This window comes from Orcinus orca, chromosome 14 (genome assembly GCF_937001465.1).
Source record: "Orcinus orca chromosome 14, mOrcOrc1.1, whole genome shotgun sequence".
In the NCBI taxonomy this organism is placed as follows: domain Eukaryota; kingdom Metazoa; phylum Chordata; class Mammalia; order Artiodactyla; family Delphinidae; genus Orcinus; species Orcinus orca.
Window position 1 is genome coordinate 53,695,919 of NC_064572.1, and position 18,631 is coordinate 53,714,549.

Here is an 18,631-nt window from a genome sequence, read left to right on the forward strand (position 1 = left end):
TTTGCCTAAAGGCCTGAAGTGATATCAGGGAGGAGAGTGGGTGTCTACATGTTTCTTGAGAAAATATAACTAGCAACTATGGGTCACATCTACGAGAAAACAGATTTCATTCCCCCTTACCTAGAAACTTAGGTTAAAATTTCTAACAACCCAATAGCACGGAGGACAAATTGCCTTATGGGGTAGAGAACACCTTGTCCATTGAATGAATTAATTGGAAGCCAGATGGTTTCAGGGCTATTGTAGAATGGATTCCTGTACTATGTGGGAAATTTGAAGAGATTTTTAAGTACCCATTTACTGTTTGGCTCTCCAGTCTTTCGCTGCAGTATGAGTGACACCATACTAAGTTTCTTGGATGAATGATACTGTCCACCTCTGTTCCTTAAAAAATGAGAAAGATCAATAATAATATCTCCTGTTACAAATACGCAACATGCAGCTCTTATAGTGGCTGATTTACACACTTCAGAAGAAAACTTAGTGCAGGCAAGCCGGGAGTAGCCACAGTGCAAAAGAAAGACCTCTGATATGGGAATTCCACAGTTCTGACTCTGCCACGAAGAAGCTACTGTGACTGGGGACAAGATCTCTGCATCGCCGAATCTCAAGAACTTATTTCTGAAATGAAAGTTTGAGCTCTTTTGCCTCTCGGTTTTCTTCTAGTTCTGACATTCTCTTCCATATCCTCTTTGCCTTTATCTTTAGACAGTGTTTGCTAAATCTCAGTGAGAAAGTACTAGGCATTACCAGTCCATAAAAATCACAAGCTTTGAGACTAGGTTTTACTGATGATGCTGCAGAAGGTATGAACAACAGAATTAACAACAGAACAACTTCTGCATTGATTGACCTCTCTACTTCCTAATTTTTTTAGGTGTGCACAATCTTATATATGACATTTTTGCCATGTGTCGGTCATCTATGTCCCAAAATCTACAGCAAGTTTTGCAAATCTAAATGCCTAGAGAGGCAAAAATGACTGAAAAAGTCAAGTGATAACTTTGATGAACAGGGAACCCAGGTATCCTGTAAAGGGGTCCTCCCCCATTCAACTCTCATCTGTTGTTGATATGCTAGTTCAGAGTTGCTTGGTTTTCCACTTTTTAAGAGAAGGCAAATTGCAATTTTTATGGACAATCCCCTGATTTTTCAACGATGGCAATTAATTCACATTAAGAAAAAATTTAAGGAGGTTAAGTCCTTTCTGGGGGACTTCAGTTTGTAAACTGAGGTACAAAATAATAACAACCAGTCCAATCACAATTCCAGTGCTCCCTGGGACTCCATCCTACAGTATTTCAATAGATTATTAATTTTAAAAGGGGAGGAGCAGAAGTGTGGATTGCTATCAAGGGTTTGTTTAAAACAATACTTTACATGATACACAGAAGAGCAGGCCAAAGGGCAACAAATCCAGTGAAGGAGGTGGTCTCAATTAGGAATATTTCATATATACGTATAGTATCTATATATCTTGTACCAATAGACCTCTTTCCTTCTATGTTGCTGTAAGAATTCAACTATCAGGAGAGCGAGAACATTCAAAGGAGGCTTCCTTCCACACCTCCCATTTGCTGCCCCCTTGCAATTTCCACTTCAAGCTTTACAAACATTTTTAATGTCCTGAGTTTCCCCTTTCCTTCAAATTTAGGCCGTTCTGCCTCAGAGCCCTCATGCATCCAATTTCCAGAGCCTGAGATACCTTCCTACTTCTTATTCTGCTAAATCAGGTTCCTGCCTTATTTCAAAAGCCTGCTCAAATAAAGCTTCTTAGATTAATTTTTCCACGTGGAGAATGTTCTATCACTCCAGTGATTCCCTCATTACCTTTCCTTGTTATAAGCCTCTACATTTTCTCATGTGTGCCCTGCGCCCACCATTAGGTTGCCAACTTTTACAGGCAGCCTGTGTGTTCGTTATTCCCTGAGGGCACAGAGCCCTTCCACACAGAGTGGGAACTCAGGAATGCAGTTAAGCAACTTCCTATTTCTCCCAAACCTTAAAAGAGTGGCAATGACCATCTCAGACATTGAAAATAACATTGTTATTTTCAGAAAGTTTTCCTAATGTATTTTAAGAAAAGAACAGATAAGATGCATACGATAAGGAAGTGCTCTGGCTCTAGGCTTTCTTTAGCACATTTCAGGGTTATTACAACATTCTAGCATTGCCCTCCTTCTCTTAAACAGTGTGGCTGTCTAGTATCGAAGCCTTAGGAGGTCAGGCACACTAGCTGCATCAGTATACACCAATGCCCAGAACAGAGCCCTCGGCCAAGCAGGCTGGACCACACAGTTTGGGAGGTCAGGTTACTCAGCAAAGCAGCCAAGGGTGGCCATTAGGCTTCTCTTTGCACTTCTGCTGCAAGGGGCAGATTTTCCCAGGATTTCTGAGCAGAGGAACTTTTTACTAAAGGAACAACAGACTCATTGGAGGAGTCTCTATTTTATGATACACCACTGGTTTGGGTTGACTTTCTGCTAATCGATTACTGACCACCATTATAACTGGTCTCTGGGACAGCCTTACAAAAAGTAAGGCTTAAATGTAGTTAACCAATGCATTTCCCAACCCAGTCGTTGAAAATAGTGAGTTAGAGCAGAGTTTCTTAAAGCGTGGCCTAAGTTTATAAAACCTTAGCCATTGGAATTACTCATTAGTTTCTCAAAATGAACATTCCTGGGGTTCACCTGAAACAGATGCTTTGGGGTGGGGCTTGAAGATGTGCATTTAAACAAGAGCAACCCAGAAGCACTGGAGCAGAGTGTAGGGAGATAATGTGACATAGAACTATCAAAAGTATAGGAAAATTGTGTAGGTCGGTTCATTATTATCATTGTCATCTCTAGTTAGATTACAGGTCCCAGGCACATGTCTCCAGAGAGCGGACACAGAGACAGGGGAAGGCAACTAGGCAAGACCCGAAGGCTTTGCTCTATTTTAGGCTCTGTCACTAAGTGTCTGCGTGGCTTTGAACAGTTCACTAACCCCTGTGGCCTTGGTTTCGTCATCCATAACTATAAGTGTGTGGGCCTATATATTTTAATGTCCTTTTTACTTCCACTTACCTCTGATTGAAATATTAAATCTGAAAATATATAGTATAAACTGGCCTGGTGGCATCTATGAGGTAATAGGCTAAAGAGGTTGATAGTTTTCACAGAAGGAAAGTGTGACCCAGATACAGTGGCTGAAATTCTGCCCCAAGACCTGGTACCTTATTATCCACTGGCTGTGTATGACTTGCACCCCAGTCTCCTCATTTGCAAAATGACAACGATACTGGCTCAACCACTGCACCGGGTTCCTGAGCTGGTAGACTTTACAGAAAGACATAAACTGCTCGAGTGTCTTGAAAACTATAAAATGCTAATCCAGGGGGCATATTATAAGCTGTCACCTAAAGGAGGATTAATTCAGCTGAATATCAGGTGTCGGGAGATGCTTAAATGTTTGTTGTCCAGAGTGCCATGGGAAGCTTTGGAAACTTAGGGTTCTGTTAGATGATGCTAAGGTTTGAGTGAGATGATTCCATAGAGAGCAAATGTGGCCTGATTGGCGTTGAGGGAGGGCAGGCTGTGTGCTGAGATCGGCCGGGAGCTTACACAACACTCTCTCTCTAGCATCAGACACACTTTTAGTCCCTAGAAAAGAAAGTGAACAGGAAGGGTCCCATGAGATATCTTTGGATGCTTCAAGAAGTCTAAATGCTACAATTTGGAATTCAAGGCATTCACTTCCTTTTCCAACAAAATTGAGACCCTATAGGGTAATTTCAGGCTGAGGAACTCCCAATTCTTTAAAACCTGATTGGAATTTGAGATAGTTGGAACAGGCCAAAACTCTCACTGTATGTGATGAAAAGCTTCATAAAGTAGGAGAAAGCATATGGGCTTCGGAATTAAGTTGGATTCAAACACCAGGCAGTTGTGACTCAAACTCAACCTAATTTGAGTCATTGGGCAAATTATCCAGCATCTCAGCTCCTCAGTTTTCTCATCTGTAAAACAGTAATATTATAACATCTACTCCATCAAATTGTTGTGAGTACTGACAGGAGAACGCAGCGGAATACTGAATTCTGGTGATTTGCAATAGAATGTTCCTCAGCACTGTTCCATTCTTACATGCATTTGATCACACTCCACATTACCTGAACCCAAATTGCAAATGCAGCTCATCTTGGCAACCTTCAAACACAAACAAAAATAAGCCTAAGAACCCTTGTATCTTAAACTTTCAAAGATTAAAGATAAATGTATAAAGTAGAACAAATTGTTTCATAGTTTTCTTATCATAGGCCATGTCTTGTAAAGGCCAATAAAAAAAAAAACGGGCTGAATCTCTGTGAATACTTCAGCCAGTCCAGAAGCCATGAAGTTCACATCCCTGAATCCAGTTTATTTTATTTTTCTGGTGATATATCTGATTACCTTATGCATTTATTCTTTTTCTTTTATTAAAGTATAATTGATGTACAATGTTCTGTAAGTTATAGGTGTGCAACATAGTGATTCACAATTTTTAAAGGTTATACTCTGAACCCATTTTAATCATCACTAAATTAAAAAATAGGAAGATGGTTGACAAGTCTTCCCCCATCCCCTAACTTGGGACCTTACTAGAAATAAATATAAATTTGAGGTTTTTAAATGAATCTCAAGATTTTGTTGGTATTATCATCATACTGCACTCTTATATTTTATCCAGAATTCAAACTATAGTGTCCAAATAACAATTTTTTTTTTGGTGTAACATATAACAATAATTGAGATTTTTCACTTGTGACCTGAAGGTGTGGCATGGTCCTGACAGTTCTTCAGAAATAAAGTATTCAATTCAGTAGGGTTGTATAGATAATTATTTGTGGACAGCTTGCATGTTGTATAATAAATCTATATGTAAGTCTTTGAAAACTTATAACTCAGATATGTTAGATTTAGCAACTCTCATTTATCCAGACTATCTGACTAATCACAATATTTAATTATGTTTCCATAATGGTCCCACCTATGCATTAATGAAATTCTTTATTTTGCAGTAATTTTCTTATATGTAATGTAGGTGATTCCTCACAGGCACAGGAACCCAGGAAGACTTCAGGCAGGGTCTTTGGTCACCTTGGGTTTAAAATTCCTAATAGAGCAATAAAACATGTTTGTTTTCCTGAACCCATGACAACGAAGACTTTACCCAAAAACCAGCTGCGGATGCTGGTATTACAGGCACTCCGCTGACCTGAAAGAATGCAGGCAGGGTCTGTATCTTGCGCACATATTTGTTGATGGAGTACTTTTTTGGTAGAGAGGAACAAAAAATTCTGGCTTCTTCAGAGAACTGGATGCAGGCAACCCCTCCTCCAAAAGTAGTCAAAATACCACTCGGGAGAACCTTGACTTTATAAGGGAAGGCAGCTTCTGAGTCACAAAGTCTTTTCCTGCTTAATTCTCACTGGCTGGCCTGGAATGAGGCTCTGCTAAAAATGTTTCAGGCAACTGCTGATTTAGGAATTTCTGTCCTCTTTTCTAGTAACGAAATGTGTATGTGTTGTGGAAATTCTACAGACCCCTATACCTCATTCACCCCTTTTAAAGTCTTTTTCTTGGAAAGTGGATGTGGATGGAAGATTTCCCAGACATACAGAAGGAAAAGTTTCTGTCTATCAGAACTTTATATGGGTTTGGCATTTGGTGGTAAAACACCACATTGTTTTATTTTTTTCCCAGACTACATACAGATGGAAAATGTGTCTGGGTAGAAGATCCTTCTGAATAAAAAGAAACATCCCAGAAAACATAAAGGTGTAGGGGCTTGGAAAATTACTATCTACGTTGCATTAAGATCTTTTCCCTCGCATTGAACGGTACTCAAGACAATTTAAAAGTAGGATCTTGATGGTTGAATCAACAAGTGTAATCCTAAGTGATGGGAGTGGGGGAAATTGGGACACATTATTTCCATAAAATTAAAATAGCTTTTTCCAATGCCTTGTTTGCCCTGCCACTTCTCTCATCTCCCGAAAAACTTTCTTGACTTTAGTGTCAATATTCCATCTTTTTTTTTTTTTTAAAAAAAAAAACTGCTTTGTAAGAAACAAATATTTCCACATTCTGGTATGTTTGGGGCATCAACTGTGCCTAAACACATGTTGTAACCTGAGCGTCACTCTGCCTTGATATGACTTTGATGTCTCTATTTGAAGGGAAACAACCCGCCCAGAATGGCGTATTGTCTTATTGTGCAAAGGAAACTTTCAGACCTTTTGGTTTCATCTCTCATCATCCTTTTCTGGCTGGTTTACTCCCACTCAGAATTTTCAGATCTCTGAGATGATCAACTTCTTGGAAGCCTTTCCTGAACACCACACTCCCTCCCAACTAGATCTCAGTATGTAATTTAAGAGCACTCAAACTTCACCTCGTAGTACTTATCAGTATTTGTGATAGTGTATGATTCTTTCATTATACCCACCTTTCTCACTAGGCTAGGGCAGGGACCCTGACTGTTCACCACGGTATCTCCAGTGTCTATTAAGTGCCAAGGGCATAGCAGGTGCTCAGTAAACGTCTCTCACGTGAATGTTGGTAAATGATCAACTCTGCCTGGACTTTGATGATGAATGAATGCCTCTAATCCTTCAGGAAATAGGCACTTTATGCAAAATATGCTGATAGCAGACCACACTAATAACTAAAGAAAGATGAATTTAAATGCATTTCTAGTGATAGAACAGTGTTTTCAGTATTCAGGGAATGCATAAATTCCTCACGTTTAATGTTAAACTGCAGGATACGATGCTTAAGAAAAATTTTTACTTTTATGTAAAAAAGTAAAGCTTGCAGCTTACCAGCTCTTTCTCCACTCACAGGCAAAGTCACCACTCCATTCAAGTAGATCTATTTCTCCAAGAAGCATCACTCCAATCTCCACATCCTATTCCACTCTCCAGAAACACTCTGAAATCCCAGAAAAGTCTTGCTGACCTGACTGTCCTCTCCTCTGAGTTCCCTTTTGAATGCAGCAAATTGCTGAGTGTTCTCTGACTTCCATCCCCACTTTTATCCCAAGGTTTCCTTGGAGCTCAGGTCCCTGTTCCTAAGAGAGGGCATTCAGTTAGGAATGCGGGGACCATCTGAATAGAGCTATTTCCAGCTAAAAACAACTCAGCCCTAGCAGTGAGTATTAGGGGGTGGGAAGAAGGACATCATACCAGAATATTAATATTGCATTTAGATAGTCCTGAAATTAGATACTTTGTGCAGCTTTAGAATTTTCCACTTGGTATTTATGAATCCAAAAACCTGACAAAGAGATATGTCTGAATTTGTGTCTGACACTGGGATTTTACCACCAAAACACAGCAAAATGTAATGACAAACTTTGTCTTTGCTTACTCTTATCCATAAAAGGGACAAATAGTAGACATATTCCAGAGTGATGGAGTCTGATTTTTAAGCTCTTCTCAGACAACTGTGGATTGGGGCAGGAAAGGGTTTTCCAGAGCCCCTAAGCTGGAGAAGGCAGGCTCCAACCAAAAGACATAGACTTGCTGAATGGATACAGAAACAAGACCCATATATATGCTGTCTATAAGACTCCCACTTCAGACCTAGGGACACATACAGACTGAAAGTGAGGGGATGGAAAAAGATATTCCATGCAAATGGAAATCAAAAGAAAGTGAGAGTAGCAATTCTTATATCAGACAAAATAGACTTTAACATAAAGACTATTACAAGAGACAAAGAGGACACTACACAATGATCAAGGGATCAATCCAAGAAGAAGATATAACAATTGTAAATATTTATTCACCCAATATAGGAGCACCTCAATACATAAGGCAAACGCTAACAGCCATAAAAGGGGAAATCGACAGTAACACAATAATAGTAGGGGACTTTAACACCTCACTTTCACGAATGGATAGATCACCCAAAATGAAAACAAATAAGGAAACACAAGCTTTAAGTGACACATTAAAAAAGATAGACTTAATTGATATTTATAGGACATTCTATCAAAAACAACAGAATACACTTTCTTCTCAAGTGCTCATGGAACATTCTCCAGGATAGATCATATCTTGGGTCACAAATCAAGCCTTGGTAAATTTAAGAAAATTGAAATTGTATCAAGTATCTTTTCTGACCACAACACTATGAGACTACATATCAATTACAGGGAAAAATCTGTAAAAAATATAAACACACGGAGACTAAACAATATGCTACTAAATAACCAAGAGATCACTGAAGAAATCAAAAAGGAAATCAAAAAATACCTAGAAATAAATGACAATGAAAACATGATGACCCAAAACCTATGGGATGCAGCAAAAGCAGTTCTAAGAAGGAAGTTTATAGCAATACAATCCTACCTCAAGAAACAAGAAAAATCTCAAATAAACAATCTAACCTTACACCTAAAGCAAATAGAGAAAGAAGAAGAACAACAACCAAAAAAACCCCAAAGTTAGCAGAAGGAAAGAAATCATAAAGATCAGATCAGAAATAAGTGAAAAAGAAATGAAGGAAACAATAGCAAAGATCAATAAAACTAAAAGCTGGTTCTTTGAGAAGATAAACAAAATTGATAAACCAATAGCCAGACTCATCAAGAAAAAAAGGGAGAAGACTCAAATCAACAGAATTAGAAATGAAAAAGGAGAAGTAACAACTGATGTTGCAGAAATACAAAGGATCATGAGAGATTTCTACAAACAACTATATGCCAATAAAATGGACAACGTGGAAGAAATGGACAAATTCTTAGAAAAGCACAACCTTCCGAGACTGAACCAGGAAGAAATAGAAAAGATAAACAGACGAATCACAAGCACTGAAATTGAAACTGTGACAAAAAATCTTCCAACAAACAAAAGCCCAGGACCAGATGGCTCACAGGCGAATTCTATCAAACATTTAGAGGAGCGCTAACACCTATCCTTCTCAAACTCTTCCAAAATGTAGCAGAGGGAGGAACACTCCCAAACTCATTCTACAAGGCCACCATCACCCTGATACCAAAACCAGACAAAGATGTCACAAAGAAAGAAAACAACAGGCCAATATCACTGATGAACATAGATGCAAAAATCCTCAACAAAATACTAGCAAACAGAATCCAACAGCACATTAAAAGGATCATACACCATGATCAAGTGGAGTCTATCCCAGGAATGCAAGGATTCTTCAATATACGCAAATCAATCAATGTGATACACCATATTAACAAATTGAAGGATAAAAACCATATTATAATCTCAATAGATGCAGAAAAAGCTTTTGACAAAATTCAACACCCATTTATGATAAAAACTCTCCAGAAGGTGGGCATAGAGGGAACATCCCTCAACATACTAAAGGCCATATATGACAAACCCACAGCCAACACTGTCCTCAATGGTGAAAAACTGAAACCATTTCCACTAAGATCAGGAACAAGACAAGGTTGCCCACTCTCACCACTACTATTCAACATAGTTTTGGAAGTTTTAGCCACAGCAATCAGAGAAGAAAAAGAAATAAAAGGAATTGAAATTGGAAAAGAAGACAGTAAGGCTGTCACTGTTTGCAGATGACATGATATTATACACAGAGAATCCTAAAGACATTACCAGAAAACTAAAATAGCTAATCAATGAATTTGGTAAAGTAGCAGGATACATAATTAATGCACAGAAATCTTTTGCATTCCTTTACACTAATGATGAAAAATCTGAAAGAGAAATTTTTAAGAAACACTCCCCCTTACCACTGCAGCAAAAGGAATAAAATACCTAGGAATAAACCTACCTAAGGAGACAAAAGACCTGTATGCAGAAAACTATGACACTGATGAAGGAAATTAAAGAAGATACAAACAGATGGAGTGATATACCATGTTCTTGGATTGGAAGAATCAACATTGTGAAAATGACTATACTACCCAAAGCTATCTACAGATTCAGTGCAATCCCTATCAAACTACCAATGGCATTTTTCACAAAGATAGAACAAAAAATTTCACAATTTGTATGGAAACACAAAAGACCCCGAATAGCCAAAGCAATCTTGAGAAAGAAAAACGGAGCTGAAGGAATCAGGCTCCCTGACTTCAGACTATACTACAGAGCTACAGTAATCAAGACAGTATGGTACTGGCACAAAAACAGAAATATAGATCAATGGGACAGGATAGAAAGCCCAGAGATAAACCCATGCACATATGGTCACTTTATCTTTGATAAAGGAGGCAAGAATATACCATGGAGAAAAGAAAGCCTCTTCAATAATTAGTGCTGGGAAAGCTACATGCAAAAGAATGAAATGAGAACACTCCATAACACCGTATACAAAAATAAACTCAAAATGGATTAAAGACCTAAATGTAAGGCCAGACACTATAAAACTCTTAGAAGAAAACATAGGCAGAATACTCTATGACATAAATCACAGCATGATCCTTTTGACCCACCTCCTTGAAAAATGGAAATAAAAACAAAAATAAACAAATGGGACCTAATGAATCTTAAAAACTTTTGCACAGCAAAGGAAACCATAAAGAAGACAAAAAGACAAGCCTCAGAATGGGAGAAAATATTTGCAAACGAAGCAATTGACAAAGGATTAATCTCCAAAATATACAAACAGCTCATGCAGCTCAATATCAAAAAAACAACCCAATCCAAAAATGGGCAGAAGACCTAAGTAGACATTTCTCCAAAGAAGATACACAAACTGCCAACAAACACATGAACAGATGCTCATCATCACTAATCATTAGAGAAATGCAAATCAAAATTAGAATGAGGTATCACCTCACACCAGTCAGAATGACCATCATCAAAAAATCTACAAACAATAAATGCAGGAGAGGGTGTGGAGAAAAGGGAACCCTCTTGCACTGTTGGTGGGAATGTAAATTGGTACAGCCACTATGGAGAACAGTATGGAGGTTCCTTAAAAAACTAAAAATAGAACTACCATATGACCCAGAAATCCCACTACTGGGCATATACCCTGAGAAAACCATAATTCAAAAAGAGTCATGTACTACAATGTTCATTGCAGCACTGTTTACAATAGTCAGGACATGGAAGCAACCCAAGTGTCCATCGACAGATGAATGGATAAAGATGTGGCACATATACACAATGGAATATTACTCAGTCATAAAAAGAAATGAAATTGAATTACCTGTAGTGAGGTGGATGGACCTAGAGTCTGTCGTACAGAGTGAAGTAAGTAAGAAAGAGAAAAACAAATATTGTATGCTAACACATAAATATGGCATCTAAAAAAACTGGTTCTGATGAACCTAGGGGCAGGACAGGAATAAAGACGCAGACGTAGAGAATGGACTTGAGGACACGGGGAGGGGGAAGGGTAAGCTGGGACAAAGTGAGAGAGTGGCATGGACATATATACCCTACCAAACGTAAAGTAGATAGCTAGTGGGAAGCAGCTGCATGGCACAGGGAGATCAGCTCGGTGCTTTGCAACCACCTGGAGGGGTGGGATAGGGAGGGTGGGATGGAGGGAGACGCAAGAGGGAGGGGATATGGGGCTATACATATGCATATAGCTGATTCATTTTGTTATACAGCAGAAACTAATGCAACACTGTAAAGCAATTATACTCCAATAAAGATGTTAAAAATAAATAAATAAAACAATGAAAAAGAAAAGAAAGTGCTGAGAAAGTTCTACATTTGGAAAGGTCCCAATGGGGTGAAGCAAGTCAGGGAAGGCTACGAGTTTTCAATTTTTTCTTATGTGAGGAGTGGGATTTGGATTGTCAAAGTGGAGGAAGAGGGTCCTTCCAGAGGGGCAGTTTGATGACAGGGTGGGGAGAGGGTGTGGGGAGGCCAACTGCCAGGAAGTCAGCAAAAGCAAAGGGCAAAAGACAATACACCATCAAAGAGGGAGTGGGGTCAGTTGACAGAGGGGTAAGACAGGTGGTCCAACCCAGCTCTAACATACACTGGCGTGCGATACTCAGGCAAGTTACTTAAATTCACCACACCTAAGGTTCTTAACCTGTAAAATGAGGATAATCTTAAATAGTAAGATATTAGGATCAAATGAGATTGTGCATAAAACGCTTTCTAGTGCAGTTAAACTCTTCATAAATGTTAGTAATGTGTCAATCATTGGGCTGAGAGAGGAAATGCTTCTTTTGAAGAAATTGGCCAATGCTTTATCCTTCATCATTGTGGTTTATGAACTTTCGCTCTACTGACAAACATGAAAAGAAGATAGGAAATTCTATTTTGCATGAGGGCTAGACTAGTATCTAAGGAAAAGAAAGCAAAATGAAGAGATGCAATCCCACACTGTGGGGAAGCCCCAAGCGAAAGCAAGGGAGGGATATTTTCCAATTCCATCCAATGTCTACTTTGTTAATAAGGCCACAAAGAGGTAGATGGGCAGAGATGAGAGACATGAGGTCATAGGAAGAGGGAACTGTGAGAGAGGTAGGAAAGGTGAGGTGGGGAAAAGGGTAGGAAAAACTTAGGCAAGGTATTTTAGACCCTTTCAGAAAGAGTCCCAGAACCAGATAATATATGTTCTAGTCTGTGCTCTGGTGTATGCAAAGGTTTCCAATTGGCCCTACATTAACAACAACAACAAAAAAAAGCAAGAGGCAAACTCTCATTCACTAAAAAGGTGGTAGATATCAAGATATTGTGCAAAGAGCACAGGCTTTAGAGTCAGACAGACCTGGGTCCCTTACTTGACTTGAGAATTTGATCAAGGTACCTGCTTATGTGAATAAGAAAAGAATGAATATATGTATATGTATAACTGAATCACTTTGCTGTACACCTGAAACTAACACAACATTGTAAATCAACTATACTCCAATACAATAAAAGTAAATAAATCAAAAATTTTTAAAAAGTTAGTCTTTCCTTGTAGATGTGGGTAGAATTAAATGAGATAATATATGGAAAAGGGTCTGATGCATAGCAAATGCTCAGTTAGCTAGTATGTGCTGGCTCAGGAAGAGGGCAGCACACTGTTAAATGTAAGAAGCAATTGTTTGGTTCATATTCCAGCTCTACAATTTACTCACTATGTGACAAGTGCAAGATCCTTAACCACTTGGGGCCTCACTTTATTGCACCTATATGATGGGTATAAGAAAGACCTCTCTCGGGATTTTTATTAGCATTAAATGACATGATATTTATAAAACCCTTAGAATAGTACCTGGCTCATATTAAATGCTCTAAATGTGTTAGATATTATCATTAAAAGGTAATCAAAAGCTGCACGTGTACTAAGTTTAACATAAAAAAATTTTTACATGGGAGATCCAATGTGGGTTTTTTGTTTTTTTTTGAGAAGGGGAAAGTAAGACATAAAAGGCAGAGTATGTGGCACCGAACTGTGAGATACATGTCCCCATGACAGAAATAAAGAAGGCAGAGATTCACTGAGGGGGGAATTTATGGACATTTATGGTCATATTATTCTGATTGGCTGAGGGGATCAGCAGGCTTCTTGCCAGTTTTCTTTCTGTTCACGGAAATAAAAGCTCAGTGTGTTTGAAAATGAACTAAGTTTTTTTTTTCCCTTCTTTCTCTTGATAGAAACTATTTATTTATGTAGTCAGGGCAGACTTGTTTCTGCTAAGTGAAAATTTGGCCTAGGGAGTATAAGAATAAGCTAAATGGAAACCGGATAAAAATACGTTTATTATGACATTATTTGGTTTGTTGACTTCCCTACATTCCCTACCTAACACCATAAAAGAAATCCTCAAATAATAATACACCTGGTCAAAATGTTAAAAGTGGAGTCAGCTTGTTTGTATCTGTATGAGATCAGACAACTGGACTGATGGCTGGTTTCCCTGAGCTGATTACCTTGCCAACGCAAGGGTCCTCTCCAGCTGTACCATCTACATCTTGTGGGAGCTTGTGAGAAATGCAGAATCTCATGCTCCTCTTCAGACCTACTGCATCAGAATCTGAATTTTAATAAAATCACCAGGAGATTTATCTCCATATGAAGGTTTGGAAAGCATTGAGTTCGAGTGTGGAGTTATGGCCACACAATCTTAATCATCACAGTCTTCATTTCAATCCAATTGACATGGACAAGAGCTATGATTCTTAGAAGGGGCGAATGGATATAAAGACAGCAAAATTTCTTACTTGGTAGAATCGCTCAGTACAATAAAGAGTACCCTTAACTCATGAAGTCTTAGGAAATAAAGCCTGAAATTGAAGAAAATAAAATGATAAAAGTATGACATTAATCAATGGGAAACCGTGTGTTCAACGGAACCACAAAACAATCAGGTTCTGTACTTGCTTAGAGAGTTTATGTCTTGATCATAAGGCCATTGATGTAACTTGTTTGAAGAGGAAGTAGATTCAGCATGGACTTCAGAACTTCACCTCGGCTACCACATAACCGTATGACTTTGGGTAAGTTGCTATAACAAGTTTCTTGTCTATGAAATGGGATGGTAACAGGTCCTACTTCATGGGGTAGTTATGAGGCTTAGATGAGTTAATAGGAAGGCGAAGAACGCACAAATGTCTGTGTTAAGATTAGTTATTATTAAGCGTTAGACATTACTATTAACATCTATTTATGTATAGCTGATTCACTTTGTTATACAGCAGAAACTAACACACCATTGTAAAGCAATTATACTCCAATAAAGATGTTAAAAAAATCTAATTAATATTATTGGATATTATTATGAATAATACCTTAGTTTTGTTGGATTTCACATTCCTTTCTCCTTAAACAATTCTCCCCAACATATTTTCATGGTTTAAATAAAAATAAGTTTGAAGAAAAATTTTAAAGCCCCTTGGATGACTTGGAAATTCCAAGATTTCAAAGCCAGGTGAGTGGGCGATGCCTGCTTTGTATCTTTGCTCAGTCTCAGCCTCTCCAAACCCAGCAGACTCATACCCACTACAACACTTGGGAGAGTCTTCTAGAGAACCATCCTTCCTAGGAGGTGGTGTGTATATGGGAGGAGAGGATGCTTAGAAATTTAAAACAATTTTAAATCATATATCCATGACACCCTCCCTTTTTGGGCATTTCTCATTATGGGTTTGAACAACTTTGTAATAATCACTGAGGCACGTCACAAAGCAAGTTATTAAGATCTTTGTTCTTTGTCAATACCCATTTGGTGGACTTGAACCAGCAAATGAACCACAGACATAGCACAAACTGGGCATGCAATTTGCATTTAGTTCTTCATGAAACCTTTGGGCCTGTCTAAATGGTCAAGTCACATATGAAGAGAGAGACCTGATCAGAGCCAACAATAGATGATCATGAGAACGAGGAGCCTGAGCCAATGATTTCTTTTTATTTCTTTTCCAAAAAGTTTAAAATATACTGTTTCCTTTGTGGAGAAGCCAAGATGAGGGGCTGCAGGCAATGTTTATGCTCTCTGACCTGGTGAAGAAGGAAAAGCAGTACAGATAAATAAAAGGGCACCAATGTTGGTAACTTTGGGCCAAGGCCACATAGGTTGTTACCTACGAAAGGTGTTGGTGATCACGTAGTCTTGAGAGGACATTTGCACATTGCAAAGATTAAAATAATATTACAAAATACAAGACCAACTCCCAGACAAATCATTATCACTGCAAGCACTTAGGTTTGCCAGGTGAGAAAACTGAGGCCGAACGAGGTTAAATATTATGCAAAGCTTCTCAGAGCTAGTGAAGTAACTGAACTAGGATTTAAATCCACGGGTCTATCCTCCTGACTCTTCTGTATTAGTTGACTAAGGCCATCCTCTGCAGAAAACCATCTACTTCTTCCTTCTCTCCAGGTGCTCTGTGCTCTAAATTAGCCTCCTGTTCCCCTATCATCTCTCCTCTAATACCTCACTCTGCATTTTCTCTCTAGCTTTACAGGACTTGCTGTAACCCTCCCCTCTTCCGCATCCATCATCTCCCTTGATCTGTCACTCAGCCTGTTCTAATAGGGAAAGGTTTGTGCCCTGGTGGAGGGTTGCCCCCAATCACACTCCTCCAGCACTAGATGGGGCTTAACAGGCAATGACTGTCCCTAACCCCATGCTGCTCTGACATCTCTTGCTGTTGACATTACCTAGAGATGGGCCTGAGGTCCAGGTTTGCTGGTCTTTTCTCTGGCTGTCATTCTGGAGGCAGAGAGGAAGGCTAAAGCAGAGACTTTCATGTCTTAGGCCAACCTTTCCAGAAGTGTAGTGGTACCCTTACCACAGGTGGTTTGGGAAACATTTTTAGTGGTACGCAGGCAAATATTTTGTTTCAATAGTTGTGTATTTATTTTTATGGATACCTTCTACCTTTGGTAAGGAATGCTGATTTTCCATTTATAGTTACAAAGTAATGCTTTGCTTTTAAAAATAAATTACTTAAGAAACAAAGCAAGTTGACTTAAACATATATATTAGTTAAATGAAAGTACAAGTGGACCACAGATATGGCAAAATGTAGACTGAGGCTTAAGAAATACAGCCTTAAAATAAGCCTTAAATCTCATCTGCCCCAGATTAGCACTTCTTGAAAAGTGGTCCCTACCTTTTCGTGTGTCGGTTCTGAACACCTTGGGTGGGCCCGGGCCCACTTTTCGCGTGTGGATTCATAGAAAATCTGTGCTTTCAGGGCACTCAGGGGAGGAGTGCCCAACTGGATTACAAACTCAGGCCCTACAGAAGAGCTGTTTTCTCCAACTACTGGCTTCTCAGGGTGCTCTCTGCGTCCTAGTCACTGCAGTCTAAATGCTCTCTAATCCATTGTCTTTTTCAAGTTCTTGCTAAAGAGGTAGGTTAATATACCAGTTTTCACGGTGGAAGACTTTGGGAGATTGAGTAACTTGCTCCACATCCCAGGGCCAAGCTTTCCAGCTTCTGTCAGCCAGGCTCCAAGCATTTTTCCTTGGAGAAAAAGGAAAAGTACCTTCCTGTACCTTTGGGCCCATGAACACACTCATATAGGAAATAATACAGGAAAGTGGTTGTAAGCTACTAAACTTGTCTTTCTTTCTACCTGAACTGTGACCCCAGTTAGCAACCTGTCCTGTGACGGCACCTCATTTAGGAAGAGCAGTGCCAAAGTAGTAAGTAGTATTTATTGAGTGTGCTAGGTCCTTTGGATACGTCATTTCTTTAACTCTGAGAGAAATAAGATCTTCTTTGGGAGATGAAAATGTCTCAGTGATCAGGTTCACAGATTACATACCCAAATCAAAACATTCCCTCTTCTTTCTTCCATTTCCCAAGAACTCAAATATATTTCTATCCATGGATGGAAACAGTATTCAATTTTCTTCATCACTTGGCTGATGTGGTATCTGGTGCCCTCTAGCTATAGAAAAATTCTTTGGTAGAAGTGATGCACTAGATCTTCGGCCATCTCTGCAGGCTTATTTAGGCCTTTATCCTTACTTGAGCCTGAAACTGCAACAGTCCATTTGTAACAACTAATTTTGATAACAGAGAGTTTCTTACACTGATTATAAGCTCTGATGACATAGTAGTTAAGATTCTTTTAGCTGTAAGAAGCAAACACTGAGAATGTACTGAGCCAGGTAACTGTGGGTAGTCTAGGTTTCAATTTCAGGACTAAATCAATCCAGGACTCAGGCGACACTCCTAGGCTCAGCCTCTCAGGGTGGTTTTCTCTCAGCGTGGGTTGACTCTGTCTCCAGCTCTGGCAGGAACACCTCACCAGTTCCACACTTCAAATATTCCCACTTCAAATGCAGTGGAGAAAAAACAAAAAGAGTTTGTGTCCCACTGTTTCCAGGAAAGCTCACGACAGAATGTGATATGCTGGTTGCCTTAACCAACTGGGATTCCCTGTCTTCCTCTCCCCTCACTACATACACACACAGGCCCTGGGATTGGTGTCAATGCCACTGTGATGGTTAATCCTATGTTGACACATAGGATGATGTGTCACTCTGACTAGGCCACAGTACCCAAACAGTTGGTACTATCTGAGGTGTTTCTAGGTGTATTTCTTGAATGGGATTAATATTTAAATCAATAGACTTTGAGTAAAGCAGGTGCCCTCCATAGTGTGGGTAGGCCTCCTCCAGTCAATGGAAGGCCTTAAGAAAAGGAGTGACCTCTCTTGAGAGAAAGGGAATTCTGCCAGCAGATGGTCTTTGGACGAGAACTGCAATTCTTCCCTGGGTTTCCAGCCTGCTTAACCTGCCCTGCACATTTTGGACTTGCCAGCCTACATAATCAAATAAAACAATGCCTTACATCTCTCTCTCTATATATATATACACATAGGTCTATCTATCTATCATCTATAGGTAGATAGATAGATAAATAGATAGATCTAGCTATATAGATCTTGATATCTGTCTATATATATCCCATTGTGTTTGTTTTTCTAGAGAATCCTGACAAGTACAACCACCCACATCAAATAGCTAAGAAGAGGGAAGAGGAACAAAGGCAACTTAGAGATGCTGTTACCAGGGAGAAGGGGGAAAGATGTAGGATAAACAATCATGAATGTGCACTGCAAGTGGGGATTATTAAAATCAATTTGTTGCCATTTAGTGAGAGCAGTTTTTTTGATAACAATTTTTAAAACATTCGTGGAGAAGAAATAAAAGTAGTCTTGATGGTAAAAAGGTATTGGGGG